Here is a 10,351-nt window from a genome sequence, read left to right as displayed (position 1 = left end):
GATTTTCTCAGCCTTTATTTGTGAAATCATTTCATTTATTACTACCTGCTGGCTTATTGATAGAATTGCCAGATTATTCAAAGCCTTCCCAGATTTTCATTAAAAGGAAAACAACAAACAAACAACAAAAACACACACACACACACAAAAAAAAACAAAAACAAAAACAAAACAAAAACCAACCAACCAAACAACCAACCAAACAACAAAACAAATAAAAACATAGAAACATAGACTGGTTTGAGTGGAAAGACTTTTAAGATCATCTAGTTCTAACTCCCCTGCTATAGGCAGGGACACCTCCCTCTAGATGAGGTTGATTAAAGACCTATCTTGAGTGTTTCCAGGTCTTGAGTGCTTCCAGGAGGGGGCATTCAAAACCTCACTGGGCATCCTGTTCAATGCCTGGTCTCCGCACCCTCACAGTAAAGAATTTCTTCCTAGTATCTAGTTTAAATCTACTCTCTTCCAGTTTAAAGACATTTCCCTTCATCCTGTTGCTACGCGCTCTTATAAAAAGTTCCTCCCCAGCTTTCCTGTAGGTCCCCATCAGGTACTGCGAGGCCACTATTAAGTCCCTCCAGAGCCTTTTCTTCTCCAGGCTGAAGAGCCCCAGCTCTCTCTAAGCCTGTCTTTATAGAAGAGGTTCTCCAGCCCTCTGATCATTTTTGTGACCCTCCTCTGGATCTCCTCCAACAGCTCAATGTCCTTCTTGTGTTGAAGGCCCCAGAACTGGACACAGTGCTCCAGGTAGGGTCACGTGGGAGCCAAGTAGAGGGACAGAATTACCTCCCTCAATCTGCTGGTCACACTTCTCTTGATGCAATGCAGGACACAGTTGGCATTCTGGGCTGCAAGCATGAATTTCGACCTTTCATCAGCTGATAACCCCCATTCTCTTCAGGTCTGCTCTCAAGCCATTCTTTGGCCAACCTGTATTTGTGCTTGGGACTGCCCTGGTGCAGGTGCAGGAGCTTGCACAATCTACTGACATTCTACCCATAACTAAAAATCTATTAACTGCAGTTCTCCAGATTCAACCCCCAAACACTGAAGACGTACTGCTGTAGACTGTTTCTGTTTCCACAGTGTTTCCACTGAATTACTTGAGCACTTCCAATGATTAGTAAATACAACCCCAAAACATGCCTTCAGACACAGCGAAGCACTTTTATCTTCATTTTACCAGATAAAAAGGGATAGAAAGAGGGAGCTGCCCAAAGAATATTTGAAAAGACTTTTAAAGAGTCAGGCCATAAATTGAACGTAGGTCTCCTGAGCTGCTTGCTCAGCATCTTCACCACTACATTTTTTAAGAAACAAACAAACAAACAAACAGATTTTGCAGTTGTGAAATCCTAGGAATCATTCATTATATGCAAATAAGATTCATCTTTTTGTATCAGAAGACACTACACTGTGTTGGTGCTGAAATGACTGACTACAGAGACTGGGACAAAACATATCTCCAAAGAAAAACAGTAACATAATAGCATTGCAAAAACACAGCTTTAAAAGGGCATGGGCTTACATTTTAAAGTGCTCAAGTAGAGACAGTGGTTATAATAGTATAGTAGTCTTGCATACTAATGATGTGATAGACTACAGTGGAAAAGATGGGGAAAACAAACCTGATTCAATCAAAATAAGCCTGGAAAAAGAGGGCTCTCCTGGAGCCAACAGATAGGGACAGCTCTGCAGCGTTACAAATGAGAAAGATGTGTCAGGACAGCATGTTATTAGCGAAGAGTTAAACTTCTACACAGAGAACAAGTACTACTGACAGTTGTTAATCCTGACAATTTCTGGATTTGATTGATGGTAAATTTCTTGACAAGCAGCATAACCCATACTGCTATGGTTCAGCTTTAGGTTTCTTTTCCATCAACTTTTTCAGCTCAGAAATGAAGATGAGATCTGACCTGCATGTCCATAAACTGATTCACTTAAACACAAATAAAATGATACATAGAATTAATTTTTCCATTGTAAAACATTAAATATTGAAAAACTAAGAGAACTGTGGGTTTTAAAGAGTTTGGAATTACTTCAAATGCTCATCAAATATACTAATAAATAAAAATGAAAACATGTTATGTATGTGTTGCTTATGATACCAAAATTAAAGATTCTGTAAGTGTAACTATCACTACATTAATACTTGGTCACATTTTTGAACAGAAATAATGACTATACAGTCAAAGATAGTATGGCTAATGGAAGAACAGGAATCACCAAAATGAAGCAGAACAGAAACTCTGCAGGTCTTGCAGTGGAGTAGACAGCCTCTGTCCCAGGACACATGCTACAGGAGAACAAAACAAACATTGTATTTAAGGAAGAAAGAGGAACTATTACTAGAACTTCTCAGTGAAAGCTGATGTTTGAGTTCAGTAGCATACAAGGTTTTAATACAAAATGGAAAATAACAAACTGAATATGTTTGGGAAATGGGAGAAAACACAACGTGGATTTATCGGAATTGGATTGTGCCCAGCTCACCTGAGTCCATTTTTCCATAAGCAGCCTGATTTTCTCAGCAAAATATTTAGACTTAGTCCATACAGAACCCAGCAAACCATTTGATTACCCTACAAAAGAAACTATTAGTTAAGAAGAAAATCCTGGTAATTCTGTACAAGAGATGTCAGATTGGAATGTACACCTTGCAAAGAACATGATGAGAAAATATTCAGTTGTAAAGGTTACTAAGTATCTGTGATCAGCCATCAGACCGATTTATTTAATATCACCAACAATGTAGCCACAGAAATTAGAAAGTGGATAATAAAATTAAGGACTCAAAGTTGAAAAATGCACATAAGAGAAAATCAGCCCCAAACTGAAAGGCAGAAAATGTCTAAAAATCTATGAATTGCCATGCAGAAGTCACTTCCCTCCTTTGATTATTCAGTCAGTGGGTAAGTTTCCATGTCTTGCACTTTAAATGCGGAGGTGAGGTGAATACCAAAAACAGAGACTATCAAATGAATCTGGAAAAGAGGCAGAGTCAAGGTATTTCTGTCTAAGAGAGTTCTAACATCAACATTAAAGGGCTGGAATGAGAGCCTCTCTGGAACTGTATACACCCTTCAACACCATCTATTTTTCTGTTTTGTCAGTCTTGAGAAAGTTGGACTCAAGCTGGGAGAGAGGCTGATGATCTATCACCTGGCATTCCACTGGTGACAGGTACTGCCTAGCACCAATAGAGTGCCTCAAAGTTCTCCTAGATTAGTTTAGAGAGAAGAGGAATGAGAGCATGGAGATGAGGATATCAAGTAACAGAAGAATTAGAAACAAAATGATCAGAAATTAATTTTATGTAAGAATAGGAAACAATTAGGTATCCCAGGAGCAAGACATTCAGGTAAACCTTGACAAAGTTTACAGTAAATTTCACTGGAGAAAGAAGTAGGAAAAAAAATAATAATCAGGGAATCCTCTGCCACCAAACAATCCTGGGAAGGACTGCAACATGATACACAATCAGTTTATGGCTTCCTTATGACTTACACAGCATGGCACCAGACTAGACTTAACCTTCCCTCCTAGCTTTCTGCCTAATATTATAAACAGATGCTTCCCCTTTTGAAAACATTTGCAACAAGGGAATAATTGACCTTACAAGAATAAAACATATTTACATCTACCCTGTCCAGGTATGTCCTAAAATAGCCCAGACTCAAGAAAACAGAATTTCAATCAGCAGAACGAGAGCTAGAGTCCATTCAATTCCGGTAAAAAGACTGATTTACATTATATTCTCTAAACAGACAGAGAATCAGGATTTCATTGCATCATTTCATTTTGCAGGAGTAATTCCCTTGTAAGCAGAATCAAACAATTTTTCAACATGTAGAACAATAATATCTTGTATATAAATTCAAAGACACCAGTGGTGACAAACTTCAGTGTAATTTGAAATTTAAAGGAAGTGCTATTATACTGCACTTCCTCAGTTTGTAAATCTGTCCACCACTTCTTGCAAAACACCACCTGCATCAGAAAATTTGACCACTTTCCTGTCAAATACCCCACCCCCTCTCAGATGATGGTATCCAAAAAAAGACCATGAAACTCAAATACAATGGGAAGAGAAAGAGCTAGTCAATAAAAACGGCAAGAGTTTACAACACCCTTAGGGATAAGAAATGAAATTTGCATTTAAAGTATGAGTAGGAAACACACAGTGTGTCAACAGATAATTTTTGCAGCAACCATGGGACATGGAAGACACAGTCCATTGTCACTTTGAATAACTGATGAGCCCACTGTGTCTCACTATCCATGTCCTTAGTTTACTCCTTTTCCACTGCCAAGCAGTGCCTATCTGACCACACAGAGAACTCCCTCAGTAGAGGTCTCCGCTGCTTGCCCTTCTGCAGAGGAACAATTCTCTTTCACATTTGCTACCGTTTGTTCAGATAAAGACCTGTTGGGAATTTTCAGTGTTCAGACTGTAATCTTTTCCACATTATTCTACAAATTTGAATGACTCCAGAATGTTACAGGTTATCTGTTCATGGTTTTGTGTTAAGGGAATATAACATTTCATGTATCTGCAGTTATACCCTAATCACCTCATTATCCAATTAAGAAACTTCCCTGTTAGTATTCAAGAACACAGTGGTCCATTGCAAACTCTTCAGTAACATTTTTTTCTATTCCTCATCATACTTTCTATACTCTACAGGCACAACAAAACTGAAATATAAATCAATTCTGTTCGTTATTTTTAATATACACCACCATTTTCCATCCTTTCCAAAGAACCCAAGTATTAATATCCTGCCACGCCAAACACAATTTTGGAACACAGATATCAGATGTGTGTGTACTGCCACAAAATCACTAATTACTCATGAGCACACATGAAGAAAATGCAAACAAAATTAAAATTCCTCTTTATTTTCCACCAGAAAGCTTTACAAATATTTACTTCTGGATGAATTGTAGTGAACGCTTTTATTAATAGAAGTAGGTATCACAGGAAAAACTCCCCAGAATATAACTCAGTTCCTATTTTATAATGTTGGTCCACTATGTCAGAGGCAAACGTTGGTGATACGGCAGCAGAGGTTGAACATTCCCACCAGTGTCTCATTGCACGTTGTTGCCACGTGACAGGAGGCAGCATAGGGGCACTCTGACAAAATGGCGCCTGAGATGGAAGTGTGGATGAAGCAGAGACGGGTTGCTGAGTCTCTCAGTGCAGAAAGAAAACGGCACCTACTGACATTCATTGATGCTTGCTGAGCAGTGAGGCGGTGGGTGGCGCATTTCAGGAGCGGCAGCTGTGGGTCACTTCTGCTGGTGCAGATTGTTACAAGAGCAGTGTGCAGGCTCTTGTTCACAGCTGATGAAAACGCACAGCTCATAGTGGTGAGTGTTGAAAAACTGATTTGTAGCTGAGAATTTGCTCTACTAGTGTCATTTTGTACTCTTCATTGTAGTGTCCACAGAAATAAATAGGAAGCATAGCCTTCAGAGCAACTTATGCATATTGAAAATAAATACTGAGGTATCAGCTATCTAGCTTATTAATGGAATCTACACTGCATGTCACAGGAGGGAATTATGAAAGAATATCTTATTTCCAAAGATAAATATAAAAACTTCAAGTACTGACACAGCTGCCAAATGAGCTGGGCTGTATTGTTGAAGCCACTCATCCCCTTTTCTCACCACAATTGAGATGTTACCAGTTTCTAGTGGGAAGGACAAAAAAAAAAAAAAAAAAAAAAAAATTTTGGATCCAACAGGTGACATTTTTTGTAAAAAATGTGCAAAGCACATTAGCGCTTTAACTGCTTTGACATCCTCCAATACTGTAATACTAAATAAAATGTGTTGTTGTTCATATTACACATGCTAGAGCCCTACAGGAAGAAAAAACCCTGCATAGAGAAAATGGGTAATCCACAGCACAGGAAAAAAAAAACGTCCTCAAAGAAATCAGGAAATTTCACTTCATGATGGCCAAAGATTGTATCCAGTATTGAAGAATGCATCCAACAGGGACAAGAATATCCTAACATACTCCCAAGTTTCTTGTACCCCTTTTGATAGCAAAGTACTGTAAAGAAGTTGTACTGAAATGAAGAGCAACACATCAGTTGTATGCCTCATCTTTATATCTCAGATGATGTTAATGGCATGGGTAGGGGAATATGCTTGTGAGTCTTATGTTCCTATTTGTTAGGTGTCCAAAGAACAACACAGGAACAGGGTATTGTAAGTGCAAAATTTTGTTATTATCACTGTATTTTCTCAAGCTGCACAGAAAACACACAACACAGACCTGAGTAGCATTTTTAACAGTGATAAAGGCTTCCGTATAATTTGCTGAGAAACCTTGTAACAATAACAAAAAAAAAAACAACCCCCCCCCCTCCAAAAAAAAAAGGCCAATTTGTCCCTCAGACACAGGTATGAAATGATGTGGGGCAGAGGGATTCATGCACACACTTATTCTATATTATTACTAAAGGATGCATTCTGTCTCTATTAGGCTGTGTACAGCTCCACTAAGGTTAGTTATGTAGATCCTGGCTCTGCACTTCAAAAACACAAGAACAGCTCCTTCGATTACTGTCAGTTTAGGCATACAATGATCTTATGAGCAAGTGATATCTTTGATAGCAGCATATTTCTGAAGACAGTATTTTTGCAAGCAATCCTATGGCAGGATGCTAGCTAGCCCATGATACTGTTACTTTCTTTCCCTGTGAGGCTTTCTTTTTCTTTATTACATTAAGTTACTGCTGCAGACATATTCTCACTTTGTGTCCTTCACCAAAGGAACTGGAGGCAAAAGTCTCATTGATTTAAGACCTGAGGGTGAACTAGTAATCCCAGTGCTTCAGGAACTCATTTGGAAGGGAGACTATAAGGTCTTTAAGGCAAAAAGATAAAGGAACACCAAACACACTGAGTTCACACAGATTGTATCGACTCCAGAAGGCCCCTTCATGTCCTTTATTTTCTCTTTTGATTTTACACTCCACAATAAAAACAGCCAACTATCCCAAAGAATCCAGGCCTATTCTAAGTCCAAAGGCATTTTCAGGTGAATTGATGTTGTAAAGTCTCTAGGTCCTTATACCCATCAGAATTCCCACAAGGTAAGTTAACGTGATGCCATTTTCACTTACTAGGGTCACTTTCCAAGGCAAAGGCAATGCCTGGCTGATTCACAAAGCTTCTTGGCAATCTTTTCCAGCTTTTTTTTCAAAGGGGCATCACCAAATATTCAAAAATGTTTGCCAGTAATAGTGCATGGAACAAAATGGAGATGTGAGGAACTGTCTAAAAGAATAAGCAACTATAAAACTGTTATTTATAAAATTCAATACCAAGTACCACTTGACTCTTTACAGTTCCCTGCACGTATGAACAGATCATTTGTAGAATACCCCACAAAGACAGCAGGTCCTCTCATCCCAAATGATGACACCTGTGACAAAAAATTTCCTATCTGGTGAAGCCCACTGAATCTGCCTGCTCAGTTATGCAGAAGCCACAGCTAGAAATAAATTTTCTGAATGCTTTTCTCTGGTCCCTCAAACAGTCTGGATGTTAGCCCTGGATAATGCCTAAAAGCTTTTGGAAACATTAGCCCTGTGCTCTGCACATCATGTGTATTTATAGTGCACAATTAATAACATCATAGCAGATACATAGTAATGTGAGTAACAGCTGACAGACCAGTAGCAGCAGGTTACGTGAGCAAGGGGAGCACTCTCTGAGACTGCTCTTGGCTACAGGACCTTTAAGAACAATGTGGCAGTGCCAGCTCTCTATCTCAATGCCATCCTGTGCTCCCATTTTTTCACCCACCTTGCACCTTTGGCTGCCTGATCTCTTGGTAGCTGAAGAAGTTCCACTCAAACAGATGCAGCAAGAACTGAAAGAGACTCAGAGCGACACACAGAAACAAAGCAATGCTTATGCATTTCTCAGGCAGATGATGAAAGGTCTCAGTACTAAAAAAGCCATCTCACACTCCCTGCAAGCTTCGGCACCCTTACTGAACTTCAGGCTCCCCTGGATGCTTTACCCTTCCATTATCAGTAGAGAAGGGTTGCTTTTCTCACAGGAGTGCCTATTCACAATCGAAACTGTTTTATTCTGCTTCTCTTGTATAGATCTATCTGGGCTTGAGTACTCATGTGTGGCCAAAGCCACACATTGCTCACAGAATGCACCACAGACCCTTTCTCCCCCACACTGCCTATGCAAGGCTACAGCTGTGTCAAGGCACAGTACCTCCATGCAGACATTCCTGGCTCCCAAGGCACAGAGGTCACTATATGAAGGGTGGCTATCTCCATGCCCCTCCTAAAACAGGCAGGGATCCTGTGAGGATGCTAAGGAAGGGAGAGACCTCTTCAGTCCAAGATCCTCTTCTGGAGATAACACCAAATGTTCAGACTCAAGCACATCTTAACTTACTTGAAACATTAAAAAAAAGTATTTACCATAATTTCTGCTCTAGAAGTCCAAATGGTTAGATGTAGAAAGGGATGGATAATGCAGGGGACACTCTTCTCCCTTCAAGTGAATCTATACCTCCCATAGACAAATAAGAAAGACCATCATCCACTAGCATAAACTAAGTTATATCTGATTGTGTACTGCTGTGGAACTGGGGTCTTGCTGTGTGCTGCTTCACTCAGCTCATGAAATATTTCTGTAATGGTAACAGACCATTTGTGAAAATGAAGTTCAGACTAGAGTACAGCAGATCATGCAATGGTGAGCACTCAACTGAAGGCAATTTGTCATGCAGAAGTTCTGCAAAGAGAACTGTGTTTTCAGAGTACCGCTTAAACTAAGCCATCTTCTCGAGGACCCCAGTCAACCCGCTTGTACTTAATACATTTTTCTTGTTGGAAGCAGCATATGTTTGCAAGGACATGGCTGTAGCAGCCAATGCCACATCCAAAGCAGAATGAGAAAACAGAGCCTTTTCCACCCTGCCCCTGAGGCCAGGACGAGGGAGGGCTGTAGGAAGGTAAATAAAAGGAAGTGCTCTCTTTGCATTTATCTACACATTAGAAATACAATTTCCAGGTGTACTCCATTTACATGAAATTAAATTTTGCCCTTTTTTAATAAGTCTCTGCAACATTTGCCCATTTGGATGGCCTGGATGATCATTAGTTACATGCCAGTGCGAGATAATCCACTCCAAAGTCATTAATGCAGTGGTGTGATTTGGCTCCAGTGGAATCACAACACAACTGGATATGACTCAAGTAGGGCTCCATCTGCAAACAACACATAAAGAAACACGTTATGGCATTTCAGCAGCATGGAACAGCAAACAGTGCTTCATTCCAAGAATCATTCCATAAGTGAAAGTGACCAACAACTAACTTACACTACTGTCAGTTTAATTCAAGATTTCACTTCCAAGGAATGAAAGCACACCCTGCTCCTTAATTGTTTTTGGATGAAGAATCTCGCTGAAGCTTGCATTTCCACAAGATATTAAGAGCACAGAACACGCTGTTAATGTGAAATACAAAAAAAGTAAATATGATACAGAATCACTAGAACTCAGTTGTAAATTTTAATAGTAATAGTGCCGCAGACAAAATCACATTTGCTTTTTAAGGATCCATCCTTTTTTTCATTCACCAAGATATAACTGGATGTTCAAAAGGTTACACGTGCAGAACAAAACCACCAATTCTCCTTCTTAAAATATAAGGGCAAGCTTGTAATACACACGACTTTGGCATACCATTTCGTGCAATTACTAACTACAATCTCTGATTTCAGAATGCAGAAGTAGCGATTTTCCTCCTCAAAAAGCAGCGCCCGCTTCGTTGAAGCCAACTTCTGCTGCGGGAGGGCGGAAACACGCAGGCGAGCACGCGGCGAAGGGACACCGAACTCAACAAACGCTCTTTTGGCAACAGCCATCCCTCGGCGCGTGTTCCGGCACGCCTCGCGGTGCTGCCCAGCGCGGAGGGCCCAGCAACACCCCCTCCCCGCGGCGGGGCGCGGGATCGGCGCGTGCGGGAACAAAGCCGGCGCAAGCTGCTGCCCGGCACAGCCGCTCCCACCGGGGCTGCCCCGACCGCCGCCCACGCGCAGGGGCTGGCAGCGGAGCCGCGCGCCTCCGCCCGCGGGAGGAAGGCCAGGAAGAGGGGGAAGCTCAGCCCACGGCACGCACCGCGCCGCCACTCACCGCGCCGATCCGAGCCGGTGTGCGGGCACGCCAGAGCGGCCGCAGGTGCCGCGGAGGAGGAAGCGGGGGCGGGCGGCGCTGGCGAGCCAACCGGGGCCCGGCGCGGCGCCGTGAGTCACCACGGCCGCGCAGGGCGGCCGGGCAGCT

The 10,351-nt window shown here is 41.4% G+C and overlaps 1 long non-coding RNA gene across 1 annotated transcript; it reads right to left on the bottom strand.

The window, feature by feature from the left end:
* Window positions 1-6,953: 6,953 nt before the first annotated feature.
* On the bottom strand, window positions 6,954-10,286 carry LOC122182144. Its single transcript, XR_006179713.1, has 2 exons — window positions 10,205-10,286; window positions 6,954-9,275 (listed from the first exon to the last, which is right to left on the bottom strand). It is a non-coding gene; the product is annotated as an uncharacterized LOC122182144 (long non-coding RNA).
* Window positions 10,287-10,351: the final 65 nt, after the last annotated feature.

Source organism: Lagopus leucura, unplaced genomic scaffold (genome assembly GCF_019238085.1).
Source record: "Lagopus leucura isolate 7727_CA_CO unplaced genomic scaffold, USGS_WTPT01 Super-Scaffold_100014, whole genome shotgun sequence".
NCBI classification, from domain to species: Eukaryota; Metazoa; Chordata; class Aves; order Galliformes; family Phasianidae; genus Lagopus; species Lagopus leucura.
This window is presented reverse-complemented; position numbering and strand designations above follow the sequence as displayed.